Source organism: Berghia stephanieae, chromosome 2 (assembly GCF_034508935.2).
Source record: "Berghia stephanieae isolate SIO BIC M18660-M18661 chromosome 2, UCSD_Bste_1.3, whole genome shotgun sequence".
NCBI classification, from domain to species: domain Eukaryota; kingdom Metazoa; phylum Mollusca; class Gastropoda; order Nudibranchia; family Aeolidiidae; genus Berghia; species Berghia stephanieae.
Window position 1 is genome coordinate 16,450,571 of NC_088361.1, and position 21,617 is coordinate 16,472,187.

A 21,617-nucleotide genomic window follows, 5' to 3' on the forward strand; every position below is an offset into this window, starting at 1 on the left:
AGTTAATTGGTAAAGAACTACTTTTTCGAGGATTTTTAAAATAAATGGAAGAGTTGAAACGGGTCAGTGATTTTTTATTAATTGTTATGATCTAAAAACGTTTCTTTAAAAGTGGGGTGTGAGAACTGTCTTAAAACAAATAGGAAAATTACCAGTCTGCAGTGACTGATGAATTATTTCAGTTATTGATGGAATAGGCTCGCCATTTTAAATGCGAGGTTGGAAGGGGATCCAGCCCACAAGAGTTATATCAGAACTTTCTCGGAGTCTGGCTGAAAGGAATTCAACGTGTCGCCATCAAAATACAGTTTAGATGCATAGAGATCAAGACAAGATAAGGCGTTTTGAATTGTGTCCATTTTCTGTTCAAAAAATGAAGCGAACATTTCCGGCAGCTAGGTATCATTGTTATCACTCTTCTACTACTACTACTACTACTACTACTACTACTACTACTACTACTACTACTACTACTACTACTACTACTACTACTACTACTACTACGGTTACTACTATTATTACTACTCCAACTACTACTATCATTACTACTACTACTACTACTACTACTACTACTACTACTACTACTACTACTACTACTACTACTACTACTACTACTACTACTACTACTACTACTACTTCTATTACGACTAATGACAGCAATAGACAAAAATAATGATGATGATAATAATAATATAATAAATAATAATAATAATAATAATATAATAATAATAATAATAATAATAATAATAATAATAATAATAATAATAATAATAATAATAATAATAACATTATTATTATTATTATTATTATTATTATTATTATTATTATTATATTATTATTATTATTATTATTATTATTATTATTATTATGATTATATTAATATTATTATTATTATTATTATTATTATTATTATTATATTATTATTATTATTATGATGATGATTATATTATATATTATTATTATTATTTATTATTATTATTATATATTATTATTATTATTATTATTATTATTATTATTATTATTATTATTATTATTATTATTATTATTATTATTATTATTATTATTATTATTATTATTATTATTATTATTATATTATTATATATTATTAGGGAGGGCGACACTGAAACTATTTTCAAGAATAATGATTATATCCAATATATTTTTATATTGGGACATTGCCTATGACCAATGGATTCTAACCATGTGATTTATTTCGGTGGGCGTGTCCGGTTGCCATGGTGACGGCCGCCATCTTGGATTTTACTCTTCTCTGGGTGCTATTTTAAAAAGTTACTTTCTCAATAACTTTCCATGGAATTTTCTTGAAATTTTGCATGGTTGTATATTTGTATATTATTAAAAAAAATACAGAGCATTTTTTAAATATTTTTATTAGATTTTTATTTATAAATTTTCAAAAAAAAAAACTTTTTCGGTATGATAAAAATCATGTTTTTTTACATAAAAATGTCAATTTTTCAAAAAATAATAAAGATATTTAAAATTCCTTCTGTATGATTTTAGATAATCACTATAGCTCTTGACATGCAAAGTTTTAAACAAATTGATTGATAAATGACAAAATAAGATAAAAAATAGTGTTAAAAAATGTGATTTTGAGAAAAACGAGATCAAAGATAACAATGAATGAAAATAATAAGACAAAACCGTACAACCAGTTCATAACATACCAGCACCGTATGAGGGTCCCCCGTGTTCTTTTTCTGCCTCCCTCTGGGCTTTTTCACGGGTCTGAGCTTTCATTTTGCGTCTTTTTTTTTCTCTTTATGTTGAGCAACCCTTATGCTCTGGTCAAGTCTTTTTGACTCTGCTTGCTGACTCAACATCTGGGAGTGTTCTCCCAGTCCACCGATGCCCAAAGACACTTTCAGGGATGTTATTTCTGTTGGACCAAAATTATACTCTGCACCAAACTCAGCTTTTTTTAGGGAATGGAAGTATGTTTTATGGCATCTTGACCAAACAGAATTATGAAACCTTTCGTTTGGATTTTGTGTTGTCTTCATCTCACAACACTTAAACAAAGCATATACAGGCTTCAAGTGCTCATGAAGCAAATCAAAATTCAAAGGTGTATTTACACGCTGCTTGTGTCAACAGGATACACATTGGCAGCAATATATATTATTATAAAAGCATCTGGAGTCCGGTTCAGGAGGACAATACCTATGTTGAGGGAAGTCATTGGTGGAATAACCGTGGTAAAGACCAGCAAGAATAGCCCATCTCATTTCTTTCCGCTGTGGCATTGCTTGGAATCGCTTTATCATAATACTACTATCACACACCACATTCCAATCAAAGATTTGTGGCCACGGGTCAACCACGAGCCATCATAACTTTCTTGCTTTCTTGGCTTTTGTAGCAAATAACTGTTGCCAACGTTTGGATTTTTTTGTCACTTTAGGTATAGTTATAATAATCCAGTAAAAATTGGAAATATTTAGAGATAATTAACGTGAATACGTGTCAAAATTTGATAAAACAACTAATCAATCGAAATGTAAACAAATCGTAGTAAAATATAATAGTAAGAGAGGCGAACTTTCACCCTGACTCAACATCCAATCCCTGGCGCGGAGTCAGAGGTCGAGAACAAGGTCAGCCAATCAGATCGCACCATTCGTGATCACCTTGTATTTACCTGACAACTTGACCTCTTATCAGCTGTTTGACACACAATCTTTGTTTGCGACTAACAGTTTCTAAACCTCTCCCCTGCCCATATTGTGATATTTATGAGACTGAAACCGTGTCAACTTGACGGGCAAAGAGTAGACTAAACTATCGATATCAAAATTTACAACATCGATATGGATTATAATGCTTTTCAGTCCTATTATTTTCAGTTGAATTTTCATAAAAAATTGAAAAGTTTGGTATTTTCATGTCGACTTCCATGCTTATGAAAGACGATTTACAAACTTTATATTATCCAAATCACCATCTCAGTGCTGAAAATATGTGAAAAAATGATTGTTCTTTCATAATAAACAAAAAACTGAAATTTTATATTTTGACCCAAAAATCGATATTTCAGGTGTCGCCCCTCCCCTTAATATATTTTTCATATTCCATTATTTTTGCCATCTTTTATTGCTAATATTGTATTTGTATCCTCTTGTTTATTTCTTCTTCTTTCGTTTGTTTTATCTTTTCCCCCTAAGATTCCATTGCATAAATGCCATGCGTTTAAGTAAAATTCCCACATGTCCTGCCCGCCAGATGAATCGTACAAACACACAAAACTATAATATGTAACCGTTTCACTTTTTTGTCCTTTAGAAAGACTTTATTGAGAACAAATCACCTAACTGGCAAGTGACGTCAACTTAATTAGTTCTATATCAAAGGTCAAGTCTTAGAAAACAATACGATATTATAATGGATAAACCTGTCATTTTCCCCTTGTACATCCTTGTTAACGACGATACTCGGTGTTAACAAATGAAAGTAAAATACATTGACCTCGTTATTGTTATTGATGCAACGCGGTTAGCCAAAAAAAAAAAAAACAACTTACAACAACCGCCGACCGGATATAAAGAACCAGCACACAAGCAACTGTGTTGGCATTTTTGTTGTCCTGGAATAAAACGCGAATCTTGATTCTCAGGAATGGTGCCGAGTTTTCTTTGTTGTTATTGTTGCGAATAACGGTGTAAACACGTCATTTTGGAAATTCAATAAAATACTATTATATTATTTTGAAAGTTGTGTGATTGCGTTACATTGTTGTTGTTGTTTTGTTTGTTTGTTGTTTTTTTTTTGATAGATCTAGTTATTGTTTGTTGGTTTTTGTTTAATTTTTATTTTCTGTTTAGTATGTTTTTTGGGCTTTCTTTTTGTTTGTTTTCTTGATTCTTAATTTTAGTTTGTTTGTTTTTGGTTTGGTTTGTTTTTGTTTGTTGACGCTTTCTGTTTATTTGTTGTTTAGTTAGTCTTTTTAAAAGTGATTTTTTGTTTGTGTGTTTGGTTTTGTTTTGTTATTTTTATTAACCTAACGTTAGCCATAGTTTCTATAGATCATGTAACTCCTAGTTTGAGATCCTATGACAGAATACAAAACGAGCATTACATCTGTCAATCATTTTATTTTCCAGTTTCTTCACCAAATCGTGTTTCCATGGTCCCATTCTGGTGTGACATACTCAAGTACTGGCCTAAAAGGTTTGTGTTGCTATTGGGCATTATTGGTGTGTGGCTTTGTGGTCGGGTTGGATAGCACTCACCCTGGGACCCGTAGGCCTCAGGTTCGATACGCTGTAGACGTCACAAAGTCGAATCAATGGTAAAGCTCTCTACTCACATTCTCTCACTGCACTCAGGTGTAAAATGAGTATTTGGTCGGTAATAGCGTTGTTTATATTGAAAAATAAATTGTAATAGCATATTTTAAGGGTTTTACGGCGAATCTTTTACTTTTAGGTAATTTCCACGCCAGTAAAATGAAGAAAATATGATACGGCAGTCCCCCCAAAAATCTAGATTTACAATTAAAAGCAACCAATAGAAATTAAGGACAAAGGGGACTAGTTTCAAATAGGGACAAAAAGTAAATTCCACGAGCGTACTACCAGTACCAGTCTACTGTACTCGTTGGATTCCAGTTACGGTCTATGGAGAAGCCAAAAGTATGCGGAAAAATTCGATGCTCATGGGAGGTAACCAATACATATCCTGTTCTTTAAGTATTATTTCCTGCCTTACTTCCCTTATCAGTGACACTGTTGGGGGAGTGTGGACCCGTATTCATGCGTTGTTAATAACTGGTAATAGCGTTGTTTATATTGAAAAATAAATTGTAATAGCATATTTTAAGGGTTTTACGGCGAATCTTTTACTTTTAGGTAATTTCCACGCCAGTAAAATGAAGAAAATATGATACGGCAGTCCCCCCAAAAAATCTAGATTTACAATTAAAAGCAACCAATAGAAATTAAGGACAAAGGGGACTAGTTTCAAATAGGGACAAAAAGTAAATTCCACGAGCGTACTACCAGTACCAGTCTACTGTACTCGTTGGATTCCAGTTACGGTCTATGGAGAAGCCAAAAGTATGCGGAAAAATTCGATGCTCATGGGAGGTAACCAATACATATCCTGTTCTTTAAGTATTATTTCCTGCCTTACTTCCCTTATAAGCGACACTGTTGGGGGAGTGTGGACTGGTATTCATGCATTTTGGGCTGTTTGATTTTTATCATTATATCTTTTAATGTTTTTTTTTTAATATAGATCTAAAAAATATTCTTTGTTTTGTTTGTTTGTTTGTTTGTTTTTTTTTTCTCGTCTTTTTACAATGATGAAAAAGACATGGCAACAAAATGGGGAAATTGGGATCAATTGGTTGTTAATTCTTTTTTGATGAATAGGTCATTAATCGAGACTTGCTTCTGTGTAGCCTTGATATGTTGTTAATTACAAAGGAAACACAGGAATGCACACACACAAACACACACAGACACAAACTCATCATCATCATCATCATCATCATCATCATCATCATCATCATCATCATCATCATCATCATCATCATCATCATCAACAACATCGTCATTGTCGTCGTGGTCATCATCGTTGTCGTCGTTGTTATAATAATAATAATAATAATAATAATAATAATAATAATAATAATAATAATAATAATAATAATAATAATAATAATAATAACAACAATAATAATAATAATAATAATATAATAATAATAATAATAATAATAATAATAATAATAATAATAATAATAATAATAATAATAATAATAATAAGCGCCGTAAACCCCTTAAAAACAAAAACAAAACAAAAACATGTTCTCGACCGAAGCCGATTGGCTACCGCCACCCAATGTCTCCTCTTGATGGTGGAAAAGCCTGGCAACTTCTCCCCCAGTTTCGAGGGGTCGATATCCCCGCCCCATCGAGAGATTGAATTCGTCCAAACCGACTTCCATCTCGTAAATGCAGCTCTGTCAAAAGTCAGGGGAGGTACGTAAAAGGGACTTATTTCGACTAGAAACACAGGTACCGTCCATTATGCGCTTGAGAGGGGTATCCCCATTCCCTCTCTGTTTGATCTTAGTAAGCCAGTTGTTTGTAAGATTTAGTTGGTACTTTGTTATAAGATTTTAAAAAATAAATTCTTCATTTACTCTCTAAAATTGTGAAGTCTAGTTCCCGAAAAGGAATACAACTCACGATTTGTTTTCTTTTGCGCCAAAGACTTGTGGCAACAAGTGGACATAGTGAAAAGATTCTTTAAAAATTGTAGATGTAGATAGAACAAAATTAACGTCACTGAGCTCTTTGTTATTGCTTTAGCCAGCCATTTATATTCGTATTTCTCACTAAATTGTATTAATCAGACTATATATGTTTAAGGTTACACATAGTTTTGTGTGTTTGGTAATTATATTCGACTGACACACAGCATCAATAAATCAATGAAGATGTGTAAAACGTACAAGATAAGTGTTGAAAATCATAACACTATAAAATACGTAAATGTTATAGGGAATGAGATTAGCGGAAGAGTAGCGTCCCTTGATTGGAAGTCGACGGTGGAGAAGTTATTTGTAAACAAACCAACTAAAAACCAAGCGCTCAAATACAAAATTTATTATTCATATTTCTGTACAAAAATGCATAACGTTGAGTATGATGTATACATTTTTGTACAGAAATATGAATAATAAATTTTGTATTTGGAGCGCTTGGCTTGTAGTTGGTTTGTTTACAAACAACTTCTCCCCCGGTGACGTCCAATCAAGGGACGCTACTCTTCCGCTAATTTTATTCCCTATTGACACAATTAACATCACTGAAATTTTCCACAACAAGTGGTATAACCACCCAGAAGTAAAAGATAGAATGACTCGCTTGAAATCTCATCAAAGAAGAGCTTCAATAATTCGTCAGCCTGTGAGGTGTGTTACATAATCAATAATGGTTTATCATAGTTTGCATATGTTAACTACTCTCTTGTTCGATTTGCTCTATAGATGCTGAGCGCTTGGCTAAGAAACTCACAACATTGCCATCTGGAAATATAACGCAACAACACACAAACCTATGTGTAACCTTGAACGCTTATAGTCTTGTTAATACAGTTCAGTGAGAATTACTCATAAATGCGGATGGCAAAAAACAATAACAAAGACCTGATTGACGTCAACTTCGTTCTATCTATATGATGGTTATAGGATCGGCATACGACTTGGCATTTCTGTCTATTAATATTGACTAAACGTGCTCAAGGCATTTTACAAGTAGTCTCTAGCTAACAACAATAATTAATATGTCAATAAACTGACATGACGCCCGAGGCAAAGTTACATTTTTTTCTTGACGGAGACAACGCTGTTACGGTACATGTACTCATTTTACAACTGAGTACGGTAAGACAATGTAAATTCTTATTCAAGGACTCAACTTAGCGCCGCGTAGAGCGGGACTCGATCCGGGGATCTACGATCCGAAGGCGAGTGTCATACCACAAGACCACAAAGGCAGACAAGGCGACAAACCAAATAGTAGATCTAGAAGGAAAATTATCTGTTAAATATAAATAATCTTAACTCTAGACTACTAGCTGATAATTAGCACATGCTGTTTTGGTATCAAACATGCTCTAGCCCCTTATATAAAATATATATATATATATATATATATATATATATATATATATATGTGTGTGTGTGTGTGTGTGTGTGTGTGTTTATGTGCGGTTGATGTGAATTGTCTGGAATCACGTAGAGTGCTCGGCAGTTTCTTGGAGCGAATTATATTATATATATATATTTATCCATCAAAATGGAAAGGGATGGGTGAAATAACGTCGAAGGAGGAAATAACCAAATGAGGTGAGGATAATAAATAATTCGCTCTAAAAAACTGTCGAGCACTCTACGTGATTCCAAACAATTCACCTTAACCACACACACACACACACACACACACACACACACATATATATATATATATATATAATATATATATATATATATATATATATATATATATATATATATATATATACATATATATACATATATATATATATTATATATATATATATATATATATATATATATTTATATATGTATATAACGGCGGGTATTAAAGAATATAATAAATCACATGAATATTGTGAAGTAGGTAAGCAGATAGAAAATAGAGACAGTATGAAGTTGTATAATGATAGAAATACAACTTTCATTCGGTCCTCATTTTCTCTCCAAATGTTTCATATCTATTGATCAATTAGATCCTTGACCATAAGTATCCATAAGTACTGTTAAATTCACCACATAGCAAAGGAAAATCAGCCATGGCTTTTACCCGAAATGTCAAAAAATCCCAGTTTTGAACGCCAGTTTCTAAGTTAGCCCATTTATTTAAAACCAGCATTTTGATGCCTGTTTCAAAGGTCATTTTTGTTTCTTCTGAAATATAACTTAAGATTTCTAATATTTATATATATATATATATATATATATATATATATATATATATATATATATATATATATGTTTATGTATAGTGGCGTGGGGCCATTGGATCGAATGGTGCCAGGCACCACACCATTCTTTTAAAAATCATTAACATCATAATTTAATTAAAAATAAAACAAATTTTAACTCCACTGTCTTTCGCCAACTCGGACCGGAATTACGCGAAGGCTGCACCGGAGTGTGAGGCAGACACAATTGCCAAGAACATTAAGAACCGTAGCAAACGGGTCCCTAATCAGGCTTTTGAGCGCGGTGTCCGCAAGGCGTATCGTACGATTTTGGACTCGTTACCTGCGGAGGAGTCGGACTGGACGGCCCGTTCACCCGAGAAGTGGGTGCAGCCATTAGCGATATGAAGAACGGCAAAGCAGTAGGGATAGATGGTGTATATCCCGATATGGTGACGCATCTGGGCCCCAGGGCACGGGCCTGGCTGGCAGAGGCAATGTCCGACGTCCTTGCAAAAGTAAAGCTTCCACAAGTGTGGAAGCATGCGAAGATAGTTGCCATCCTGAAGCCAGGGAAACCGGCGAAGGAGGCCGACAGTTACAGACCCATATCGCTGCTGAGCTGTCTTTACAAATTGTTAGAGCGTGTTCTATTAAACCGATGGGGGCCGGTCCCAGACCCTGCCCTGCCACCCGAGCAGGCAGGCTTCAGGGAAGGGAGGTGCACCACGGAGCAGGCCATTGCCCTTACAGAGCATATTGAGCACGGGTTCGAGAGAAAACAGCAAACAAGTGCCGTCTTTATAGATCTATCAGCGGCGTACGATACGGTCTGGTGCGAAGGGTTGATGCTCAAACTTGCAAAAATCATAAGGTGCAAAAAGACCTTGAAGTTGTTCTCTTCGATCTTGGGGGAAAGGCAATTCCACGTCGCGCTGGGAGACGCCACGATCAATGTAATGAAATTGAAGAACGGGGTCCCTCATCACTACTACAAGCACCACCACTCCATCATCTTCACTACCACTAGCTGCTACTACTACTACAACCATCAATCCCACCACTATTACAACCACCACCACCACCACATCATCATCACGACCACTACAACTGCAACAACCACCACCACATCATCATCACTACCTCTACTACTACAACCACCACCACATCATCATCACTACCACTACTACTTCAACCACAAGCACCACATCATTAACACTACCACTACTACTACACCACCACCAGCACATCATCATCATATCCACTACTACTACAACCACCACCACCACCATATCATTATCATTACCACTATTACTACAACCACCACAACCACATCGTCATCACTACCACTACTACTGCAACCACCCCAACCATATCATCATCATTACCACTACTACTACAACCACCACAACCACCATATCATTATCATTACCACTACTACTACAACCACCACAACAACATCGTCATCACTACCACTACTACTGCAATCACCACCACCATATCATCATTATCACTACTACTACTACTACCACCACCACCACCGCATCATCATCTCTACCACTACTACTACAACACCCACCACATCATCATCACTATCACTCCTACTACAACTACAATCACCGCCATTTCATCATCATCACTACCACTACTACTACAACTACAACCACCACCACCACATCATCATCAATACCACTACTACTACAATCACCAACACCACATCATCCTCACTACCACCAGTACTACAATCACTACCATTAGGCTTTGTAGCTTTGCTTCATTTGAAATAAGGAAACTTCGGAATTGTATTTGGCATTGTGTTTATATATCATAATATAATTTTAATCAGTTTTCTATTTAGAACTACATACTATACAATATGTATGCCAAATACCACCCCAATTCCCTTTTCTTGTGTGCAGGAATTCCTCTTAAGGCATTGAAATTCCTACGAGTGGTGTCTGAAATTCATGTGAGCCAAATTTAAAGTTTGCGTCTCTGTGCTATGATGATGCAATGAGTGTGAGAGAGTCATCACTACACACATAAACAACAGAAATAATTTTAAAACACGACTATGACACCTAACCACTCACACACGAGGATATGCTATTTATCCTTTTCTCTATATAGAACAGGACAAGATAAACAATAGCTTGACTCTCTCTACACTTCGCATTGATGTTTGTCGTCTGACGAGTTCAACTCTCGGTCGACCTGTCAATATTCCTTTTTGCCTAGGATGTAATCATTGATAGAATGTTGTGTGGTTTTGACCGTGAAGAAAACCTTAAGAAGTCACATTTGTATTATTTTAGAGACATCGTTTTGAATATTTTTGAGTTAAACGAGCGAGCAGGAAGTTATTTTCTAAGATTTCATGAACGGCCGATCAGCACTTGTTTACTATAGTAACGCAATTCCCAGCCCAAGTCAAAATGGCGGATGGTTTTCTCATCGATGCCGCTGGTTGGCTAGCCAATAAGAGCACCGTACGGTTTCCATTGGGTAAATTCCTTGATATAAAATATATATATTATATATATATATATATATTATAATATATATATATATAATTAATATATTCAGTTATTACAGTCATGACCAAATGTTTGTGACGTTTATTTGTTGAAGTGTTCGGTTTAATTACAATTCGGCGATGTGAACGTACGTTCTGACTTTTTGTTTGTTGATGTGGCTTCCCGTTTGGTGTTTGATTAACGAGAACTTCCGGCGATAAGACCCTACATCTCATTTTGTGTTGGTGTGTTCTGGTTTTTTGATAAATATTTTTCCATGAAAATTTTTTTGGTTGGTTGTTGTTCTTTTAAATTTTCCATAAATATGTACTATTGTATTTTAATTTAATAATAATAATAATAATAATAATAATAATAATAATAATAATAATAATAATAATAATAATAATAATAATAATATAATAATATAATAATAATAATATAATAATAATAATAATATAATATAATAATACTTTATTGCATCCCAAAAAGGAAATTTTTTGTACAGACGTGTTATAATTTACACAATAAGATTAAGATACAATGGAAATAGGATGTATATATATATTTTAAAAAGGAGCAGCTCCATAACCAGAGCTGCGCTTTATAATATGAATAATTTCAACACTGTTAAATAATTAAAACTGTCACTATAAATTGATAATTGAAAAGATTGCAAAACAAATGAATTAATAAATTAATATTTATATTTGTTAAAGCAAAAATGAGAAATAATTATATAAAATGATTATTGCGTGTTGTTATAAAGCCTAATACTGGACGGCAGAAAAGATTTTCGGTGTCTCTCTGTTTTCGTTGAAATAGAGAAAGGGCGACCACTTCTTTCTGACATAATAATTGATGGTCTTAGTGGATGATACTGGTCATTTAATATTTTAGTTATTTTATTTATACAAAATTTCTCGTATAAAAGATCTACATCGTCAACATCATTTATATAGCGTTTAATGGATTTTTTAATATTTGAATTTATTTTGTTCCTTTCCACTGCTAAGCAATTGCCTCCCCAAGCTGTTATGTTCGCTGAGTTTTGTGGATGCTTTTTTGGTAGTGTTTCTAAATGTTGAGGTGTGGAGGTTGTATCTTGTTTTGAAATTATTTTCCGTTAGTCCTACATATTTTTCTTGCTTGTTTGTTTTAGTTTCGGTGACTGTGGCTTGGTAAATTAAACTTGATTCTAAACATTGTTTGTTTAGCGGGCAATGTTCCTTATTTCTGCAGTTGCATTTTCTGGTGGGTGGGTTTTGCTCTTGTCGGTGGTTTATTAATATTTTTTTTTGTTGTGGCTTGAAATTATTTGTTCTATGTTGCGCATACACGAGTAGCTTATTTTTATGGTATTCCTGTTGATAATTTAATGTAGCTTGTGGTTTTTTGGAAAGTGTGTATCAATTAACTTCAGGAACTGCTGTCCAATGTTTGTGCTGACGTGTTTGTCGAAAGGTGGGTTGAACCAAGTAATCTGTCGTTTTCTTGTTTTGCGTTCTTCACTTGTGTGTTGGGGTTTACGTGAGAGGGGGGCGTCTGTGTATTCAAATGGTGTGTTGAATCCGCTTTTTGTGAGTCATTGAAAACATACCAAAAAGCATAGCACTGAGGGTGAGCAAACTTTCGGAAAACAGAGAGATATTCAACGTCGCAGCCACCCCACCCCCTACAAAGAAGCACTCACAAAAAGCGGATACCACACACCATTTGAATACACAGACGCCCCCCTCTCATGTAAACCCCATCACACAAACCTCTAACGTCTACATACGAACTTTGCACACAAAGTTTAATTTAATTTTGGGCGGATCAGACCTCTGAATAGATTAGATGTTTCCTGAAACTCAAATGTTTTCAAATATGTCTTTATTATGCTAACGGTAAGAATGAGTAGTACGAGTAGAGTTTGATTTTAACCGATTATGTAACTTGAGGCAAGAAATTATCCGTGTCTTTAGAGCTTCTGAAAATAAAACTACAGAGTAGCCCACTGAATTTTGTCACCTAATAATAGACTTGTTAAAGTTGCGATTATTTTTCCTAGGGCCTTGTCCGATCTATTATCGAAATTTATAATATAATCATTAAATCGATTTAAAATCTAAATTACTGGTGTTAAGAAATCATTGACATTTTATGATACCATTTTCCAACAAATATAGGCTGACAAAATGGAATCGATTAACGACAAAATGTGAGATGATTTGGCACAACCCGCCGGATGTCCCGCAAGCGAGTTTTGAAATACACGCGAATAAAGATGAAAAGGAATTATCTGCCTAATTTTTGTTCTTTTCACTGCATCGATTTTAGTTTTCACCTTAAGGGATTATACAATATCAGTGATGTAATATAATTAGTTCCCTAGCTCTATCGATTCATATTTACCTTCCGAAATGATCTAAATTACAGAAAAATTTGGCCCTGAGATAGAGGACTTTTTAAAATTTTTACTAAACCCTAACATATTAAATATAACTCTATGTGACATTGTCTCCTCTTTGGAATGCAAGTCAGTAAGCGTGAATTCTAGCTACCATCGAGTCAGTAGAATGAGCTCACAAGTATAAAGAAAACGAATAATTGGGTTAAGCAGTTCATTTATTTTCTTGTGTGAAAAAACGCAAATCAAAGTGATGCTAAGCTGCTAGTAGCTGTGGACTGCAAACAATAATAAACAAAAATGAATTTAACAGCTTTAAAAACTACAAACATACCAAATTTTGGACACAAATCCTCCTCAGTCAACAGAAAACCCAAACAAAGCAAAACCAAATGAAAGTATAAATACATTACTTTAAAAAACCAGATGGACAGCAGATAAATATTGCTCTGTTTTTTTAGTAATAAACTAAACACCGTGCACAATGAAGTCACAAAACTTTGGAGACCCTGTCTCATCGTCAAACATTGAATCATAGATATTAGGGGGAATTAGGCTAAAACCGTGCAACTTCGAGTTGAAACCATGAATATTTGCATAGATTTTACTAAGACCCCCCAAAAATCATCTGCTATAGAATCACTCAGACAATCAATCATAACGCTCCGGTTTAAGGCCTTAGATGATCCCTGTTACAACTATATTAAACAAAGGAATTAACTGAGTAAATACATATATTTTCCTCATATTCATTGTATTAGGGAGATTTGGGCTAAGATCGTTTACATAAGGATTAAAAGCATGAAAATTGGCATACAAGTAGCTAATACCCATATAAATGACACCTGCTAGAACCACTCTCGCAATTTATCATAACAGTGCGTTTTTAACACTTTTATTTTTCCCTATATAGCATTACTTATCCAAGGAAAATAACCACGAGAATACAATCTGCTTTTAATAATTTAAATTTATTGTTGACCATCCACAGAAGCTAATAAATGGCTTCGGGTGGGAACATTACAGACAATGAACGTTTCGGGTACAAACCCTTCGTCAGCAAAGGGAAGTTGAAGACATAAAGCAATCTATAGTAAGAATTGAAATGGTGTATTCCTGGGTGGTTGAAGCATGGTGATTGAAGAAAAAATGAGACATTAGCGTGGTGTTATCTTGTTGACATACTACAAATTTGTCCCATTAGTCCCTGCGAGAAGTTCTTTTTGCCATTGTTATTGTATCTGAAAACATGCAAACGCATTCCTTTTTTAAGTCATATTATGTAATATTTTGTCACCTCTCTCTCTCTCTCTCTCTCTCTCTCTCTCTCTCCCACTCTCTCTCTCTCTCTCTCTACTTTCTTTCTTTTTTTTTAAAGACCCAACACAATTCAATTATGAGTTATGATAATTTCTTTTGGAATACACAAGTAATGCCACCTTTTTGAACTTTTGAATTGGACAACGTTTTTTAGTTTTATCTTTAAGTTGAAAATTGTTGGTTCAATTGGAGGGGAAGAGTAAGCAGTTGTGATAGAAACTAGTCAAAAAGCACCAACATTTTTTTTTCAGAGAATATGAAGCAAGAATGGGGGATCCTTAGTCACCCCGCAATTGAGTGACTAAGGCAGTCTGACTAATTTATGCTTTGTAACTTAGTAAACCCGACCTATGGGTGACTATGGCATGCTATAAAGTAAAATATTACATTGTACTTTAATGGTGCTAGGTGAGCGCTATATAAAATACTTAATTATTAAACATATAACTATGAAGAGGTTGAGACTTCAGTCTGAATATTAAAATTTAAAAAAAATATTTGAAATTTTGACCATTTTTATGAAACATAGCCATTCTCAAAATGTGTGTAAAAATAACTCATAATAATAATACTGTATCAGTAAGCAGAAAACACCATTGTAGAGCCAACTTAAAAACTAACATTGGATCAGCATCCAGACCCATCTGGACCCTTTAAGGAACAAGAAAATGGTACTCTAATATTAATATTAATTAAATTGTTTTAAAATATTGCGATCTATGATTGTCATCTTCTTTATGATGGTTTTCACCCTCGAAGTCGGTGTCTGACTCCTCTGATAAAACTGCATTGTCTTCGGCATCATCACTTTCTACACGTGGTACGGATATATTATCTGCCTCCAGGACATCTATAGCTTCTGATGGCAATTCTTCAAAATCATCGGACGCTGTTGAAGGTCCTGCTTATGGGTTAATATCCTCAACGCCAATACTGCGTCCAGGAATCACATAATCTTTTTCTTACGTGGCTTAGTCTTCGCGGAAGCTGTAGAGTCCCCAAACAGCATTTTGTGCAAACGATCAAAAAAAGCTTCAAAATTCTAGAAATAGAGGAATTAGCATCCCTCTGAGCAGCTGTATGAGGATCTTTTGGAAGTCTATTCAGAACGGGTTGTGGGTCTACTGGATAAATTCCGCACTTGCGAAATCCTGACATCAAATCCACTTCCTGATTTGGTAGCTGTTGCATAAGTTTCTTTATAAGTTTTGGAAATATATCCTTTGGCACAGTTCCGGCACTTTTCCTGGAAGACAGTTTGTATTCTGTTAGAAATTCCGCCATTGTCTCTTCATTGTTGCAAAATAAGCCACATCCAATGGCTGGCATAAATGTGTTGAGTTTGGTAGCAAACACACAGATGAAATATTGTTTCTTTAGCATACGTGGAGGATTTCATTTAAAAAATGTGATGAGATTTTATCCCTTATGAAGACCTTTTTGCTATCTGGGTCAAGTTTCCTGCAGTATGGCAATGTAATTGTCCTGAACCAATCTTGAAAGCATATCACATCAAACCACCCGGATTTAGTGTGGTTATATCTTGCTTGGGGAGGACCTCTCTTAGTAATGTATTCCATAAATGATCATTTTTATACACTATATAGGCTGGCAGGACAGTTCCTGCCGCAGTGCCTGTGAGCATAAGACTGGTCGATGACTTAGCGGATGATAGCGGCAACAACGTTTGAAGATCATTCTTCTTCGCCCAGGGTCGTCCGTTAACTTTGTTTCATCATCATTTATTATGTTCTCGGGACTTACACCAGCAAGACTCTTTTCTAACTCTTTGAAATAAGCTGACACCGTGTCATGATTCACACCAGCTCGCTTTTTAGATATGTTCTGGCATAGACGATTTTATATTTGATCCTTATGACGATTCATAAAAGAATACACCCAGTCTTGTCCTGGTACATTGTTTTTGAATTTTTAAACTGTTAATCCTTGTTTTTCAAGTACCATCTTCAACGTCATGCGCAAATCTAAAGTGTAAAAGGAAAGCCTCAATCGGAAATGAATAATAAGTGTTCAACTATTGCTTTTTCTTTTTCAATGGTCCAAACAGTGTGCCCTCCTGGGGGTCGTTGTGTTTGATGACTTTGCTTTCGATTGAGGTATCTTTGAACGACTGAACGAGTGATGCTGCATTTTAAGCAAATAGCTTTTTGTGAAGTACCAGCTTTACATTCTTCCTATGCTTTAATAAAAATGTCTTCTGGTGTTCTAGTGTAGACTCGTGCACCAGGCTTGGGTTTGTGATGTCTCGGCATGTTGAGTGATCTGTATCAATCAGCCAGTTAGCTCTTCTGGAATTGAAAAAGGAAAAACAGAAAGATTCAGTGATGCCTGGCTTGCACATTGGCTTTGTAATTTATTTTTACACCTTACCCATAGGATCCCATTTCTTTCTACCACACAATGATATTGACCAAGTCATCTGAATAACAACCGCTCGTGTGTGGTTGTGGTAGCTTCTGATAGGGCGTCTTTTACTTTACTTCTTTCCTTACTTCTGTTGCTGCAGGCTCAAAACCTCTGTCACTTTCATTTGTTTGATAAAAGCTGTTTTCTAAATTTTGTAGGTATACTGTTATGAAAACGAGGACTTTAAAATACCTCTAAAGAGGGGACTTAGTCACCCCAATACTGCCGATAAATAAGGGGGTGACTAAGGAACCCCAGGTAAAACCTTTTAAAGGATAAAAATGTTTTAAAAGCTGTCATACAATTATCAATCTTGTCATAAAAAACCTGAAATTAAAAAAAATAGATACACAGCTACAATAGTAAAGTTGGTACTCATCAATGTTTACAGGAAAAATGCAGCAGTCAATTGTCAAGAACGTGGGACAGTCATCTTGGGAAAAAAAAAGGACCGCGCTAAAAATTCTGTTGACATATTCACATTGCCATCTTATTTAATTAAAAATTACTATCAGATTAGAAAATGACAAAAAACATCACCCATTTTCAATTATTATCTTGTAAACGAGTTTCAAAAGTAGTAATTTTATTTTTCTGTTTCGTGCCTTAGTCACCCCACTATGCCTAATTCACCCCAGTTGGCGGTACAGTTTTATAGCTACATTAACTGCACAATGGTTCACGAGAAAAACACGTAAGACCTATTTCATACAAAACAAGCCATCAGTACAGAGTGATTTTTGGACAACAACAGATAGAACAGTCGAGGGTGCTTTTAGCCGAGCACTCAATTATGCCCGAACGAGCAGCCAATTTGTATGCAGTGCCTGACACAAGGACACAACAGTACAAATAGAAACATGCTCCCATTGTCACCATGCGGTCATTCACGTAACATCAATAGCTTGACACAATACTGCATCATAACGACTGATGATGATGATGATGATGATGATGATGATGATGATGATGATGATGATGATGATGATGATGGCTATAGTCATAGCGTTCTAATACAATTTTATAGGTATGCCGACTCCATACTGTCATCCAAATGTAGTAGTCCTTCAGAGCCATTCGGTCCATGGAACCGGAGTTTATCCCGGTTTCTATAGCATGAAACGGACAATAGTAATTGATTGAAACACTTTCAAGTACTTTCCGCCAGATATAACTGACCCAGCTACCCAATCACTGCCGGCTGGGCTGAGAGGTCAGGAAAATAATTTCGACTGCACTCGGGATCGATCTCCGTCCCTTTGCGTGTGAAGCGAGTGCTCTATCTAGCAACTGAGTTATCTTGACTCCCAAGTGTCACCAAGTCTGACAAAAATAGGCTATAAAAACGCGTAAAATGATTATCGCAGTATTTTTGGAAAGAAAAAAATATAATTAGACGCAAGGGAGAAAGAACACTGTCTGTGTCAACACCGGTTGCCGACATTTAAATTTGATCCAGCTGTGTTCTGCGAGTTTGTTTGTCTGTCCGTCTGCCCGTGGTTATTAGTGTAGTTGATTATAACTACTTGATAAAAACTATTATAATATAATTTTGCACGATAGAATTACCTCAAAACTAGCAAAATTGAATGAGATTGACGATTAAACAGTTTGGATAGTTCGTGAATCGAAAGTTAAGTAAAAGTAAGAGGACGCGAAAATAGTCATGAATGGAAATCCAAGGATGACGTAAATCAACCTTGGGTCGCTTTGTTTTGACAGTTTACACAAATGAATTTTTTTGTCGTCCATTTCAAATTTTTTCAATCTTAAAAGACTTGTATCTCAAGTAAAACTGATCTTTCAGAGTGGTTCTATATCATAAATTACAGGATTTTAAAAATATTCTACAACCTATGTAAATTTCATGCGTTCAACCCTAATTTGCACAATTCAAGGGCCTAATCCCCCCTACTAAGAACCCATCATTCATTTTAAGAGATCCGACTTTGTGCATGTATGGAATAATCCTCCAGATGAAAAAGCAGAAGGAATGGTTGATGATTCATGCTTAAGGCTGACGGACCATAGAACTACACGCTACATGCTACACGCTTCACGTTTCATACCATGGGCTATATCACTTCACACTATCATGTTACATGCTTCATATTTTGCCAGAGACAGAGGGATTTTGTTTTATTTTCTCCGAAGATGAATTCTTCCGACGAAGAAGATATTCTGATTTTGCTTTTGTTACGAAGGAGAAGAAAACGAAAGAGAAAAAGCATATATGGTGCCGAGAACATTTCATTCTCGGAGAATCACGAGGAGAGTTCTAGCGTCATCTTCTTGAGAATCCTGATGAAAATGAAGAACTCTTCCCAGATCCCAGAGAAGGGGCCTTGCTCTACCTTTTCTATCAATGTTTTTCATTTTTTTATTGTATTCGTCCATGTTTGCCGGATCTAGAACTACACGTGTAGCAAAAAAGTGAGCATGTCCATTTCTTTATACACGTGTATAGAATTTAGTGAGTCCCGTGTAGCGTGTAGTGAATTGTATGGCCCCTCATAAAAGAGACAACGAGGTTTCACTTTTCTATATCCATTTAAAGTAGCATGCAGCGTGTAGTTCTATGGCCCGTCAACCTAAAGAATTGGTTTAGATTACCAACCACGGCTATCATTATCGAGTATAAGAAAAAATTCATATTCTGATTGCTGCTTATTTTTATTTCAATTTTAGATATATTGTGGGTTTTTTTACGAACTCTTTTTTCTTTGCACAACTCAGAATTGCTTTTTCTTCTTTGGGGCTGAGATTATTGATTACCCTGAGTCTAAAACAAATTTTGGGTATGAATTGGATTACATCCTCTCTATGGGTTAGGGCACTGGCTAACAACCTTTACCAAGATACAAACTTTTGTCAATCGCTGTCTTCGACAAATCCTCAAGTTGAAATGGTTTGACAAAGTGACAATCGCTGATCTTTGGACACAAACAAACAAGAACAAATAGATACCCAGGTCAGGCGCAGAAAGTGGCGATGGATTGGCCATGCCATGCGGAATGAGCCTTGAAATATAACCAAGGAGGCCCTCGAATGGAATCCGCAGGACAAGAGGAAACGGAGTCGTTCAAAAGAGACTGAGGACAAGCCTTCACCAAGATGTGTGTGTCTCCAAACGTACCCGGAGTTAGTCAGAGGTCTGTGCCAAGGACAGAAGAAGACGGAATAGTGATGTTGAGGCCCTTGCTTCGCCAGGACGCATACGTCAAGTAAGTCAAATCACATCTTTCCCAGAGATTTAATGGGGTATTCTGACATTGCTAAATCTGAAGATTCACAGACCTTGTTATCAAAGGAAACTAAATCCCTCCGCTGGTCGTCAAACGGATTGCCATCCCTAAGAACAATATCTCCATTTTCACTGAGACAAACCACTCTCTTCGAGGTATGCAACTTCTTAATGGGCGATAACTCAATTTTGGTATTTTAATCTTAACTGGGCGATTAGTAAGTCAAACCTTGTTAGTTATAGTTGGAACATCCAAATAAGCAAATTTTATTTTATGAGCAATGATTTAACAGATTCTTTTAAAAAAAGGAATGATCAAATTCAGATGAAAATCACTTTTGCATTACTTTAATATAACCTTGTTAAAAATGAATTAATCATATTCCATCACATATTCATACAGTACTTGCTAGCGTCTAGGACCTGCGCTATCTGAAAAATAAAAAAGCGTGCTAGAATTCAAGCGTGTCGAATCTGATGCTTGTAGGAGAAACCAAATTATTCGGTCAACCAGCTCCAGCGTGTCGTATTGCAGATAGTGCTGGACATTTTATTTTGCTAGAATTCAGTTAGTAATGTCTAAGGAGGACACACATCTATAGGACATAATTCATTGCTGTAAATGACTTGCAACTGTATATCAAGCATCGGTTTCCCTAAAATGGGAAATACGACGTGGTGAAATGGGGTATTAGTATTGTAGGTTGTAAAATGTATAGACTCAACAGTTGAGAACGCAGGGATAAGCTTTGAATGACCAAATCGTTCATTTAACTGGACATTCGATATGTCACAGACCAAAATGGCGGCAGTGTTAGCGCTGAAGAATCTTCTCGACGTCGTATATTGATAAAGAACTGAAATAAGTGTGTATAAAACAGTGCCAACTGGACATTCGATATGTCACAGTGTCAGAGAAAGCAAAAAAGTAATATACAAGAAAATAAAACATACCAAAAAATCAGTCTGCCTCGGCTGGAGATCGAACATTAGACCTGCAGGTAATCCAGGAGTGGATATGTCATGCACCACGATAAACGTAACAAATTCTTCAACTGGTTTATGTTTATCGATTTCAATGAACGTTCAAGTGTAATGGTAAATTGAGACACACGCGAAAAGTCTGCCATCTCATCAGCAAGGATAGCAATAGAAAATCAACCCGTTTAGATTTGATTTCATTTGTTTATTATGGATTTAATAAATATGTGATAATGTTTCATTCTGAATTGTGTTTGAT